Genomic DNA, 1,217 nt, shown 5'->3' on the forward strand with positions numbered 1-1,217 from the left:
AAATGAGATTTTCATATATCCTCCTCCTCTTCTCATTTGATTACAAGATAATATCTAGCTACAAATTATATATAAATGTCTCAATACACTTGAAGCAGACAAAATAAAACATCACATAATTTATTGAGATTTATCTTTTCTTCACTGAATCCAAGTACTGATTTTTTCAAATTTCTAACATTTTTGAAATTAAAAAAGGAAAGAAATGAAAAATATCTTGACAAACTCATGCCCCCATTCAAACATGAAATCCTTCAAGTCCTTTATATTTTCAAGACACATTTGCTTTCCTTCAAGATCTTTTATGTATTACTCTTATTTAATTTTTTGCAGCATCTTTTAGATAAAGGATTATCCTTTTTTTAAATACAATAAAATATATATATTTAAGTGATTGAAATATGGGCAATTACGAATATTCGTGTATGGTTCCCTATGACCCAAAATATGAAGGCAAAGACGAATATTGTTGTTATAATTTTTTGATTTGTTTTTGACTCGTTTCTGGTGGAATGATTGTATTTCTTCACTCTGTATGCACAAGATACTTCTGTCTTCCGTTTAGAAGGCGTGCCTCTTGTTATGCATACCAGTACAAATGTAAAGATACGCGTCCTTTTTGAACTTTGGAATATAAAAGTGTACAAGTATAGAATTATAAATTAAGACAGATATGGAAGTATAAGCGTCGGTGGTATAATGGTCAGCATAGCTGCCTTCCAAGCAGTTGATCCGGGTTCGATTCCCGGCCGACGCAAATAGGTTTTTTTATTTGTAATTTTGCCTCTTTAAAGAGTGTTTTTATGGATTTTATTGTTTATCTACTACTCCAAGGATTAATATGAAAATGCCATGTTTGATATAAACTGGGAAGTACTTGGGTTATAACTTTTTCGAGACACATGTTCTTGCCTTCAAAATCTTTTATGTCTTTCTCTTATTTAATTTTTCAATAGCATCTTTTGGATCAAGGATTAAAATAGTAAAGTTAAGTGAATAAAGTAATGAAAATTGGGGAATTAGTAGTATTCATGTATGGTTGAGTATGGCCCAAAACTGAAGGTCAAAAAGTAGAGAGATTCACTTTTTTTATTGATGTTAAAAATCTTTGATTTGTTTTGACTCATTTTCTCTGATTGTTGGATTGTATTCCTTCATTCTATATCCACATGATATTTATGTCTTATATGTTGTTATATTTACATGCAAATATAAAT

At 29.7% G+C, this 1,217-nt stretch overlaps 1 non-coding gene across 1 annotated transcript; it reads left to right on the top strand.

Moving 5' to 3' along the window:
• Positions 1-685: 685 nt before the first annotated feature.
• TRNAG-UCC (transfer RNA glycine (anticodon UCC)) lies at positions 686-757 on the top strand. The gene has a single exon. It is a non-coding gene; the product is annotated as a tRNA-Gly (tRNA).
• The last annotated feature ends 460 nt before the right edge of the window (positions 758-1,217 follow it).

The sequence above is a fragment of the Lepeophtheirus salmonis genome, chromosome 8 (genome assembly GCF_016086655.4).
Source record: "Lepeophtheirus salmonis chromosome 8, UVic_Lsal_1.4, whole genome shotgun sequence".
Classification (NCBI taxonomy): domain Eukaryota; kingdom Metazoa; phylum Arthropoda; class Copepoda; order Siphonostomatoida; family Caligidae; genus Lepeophtheirus; species Lepeophtheirus salmonis.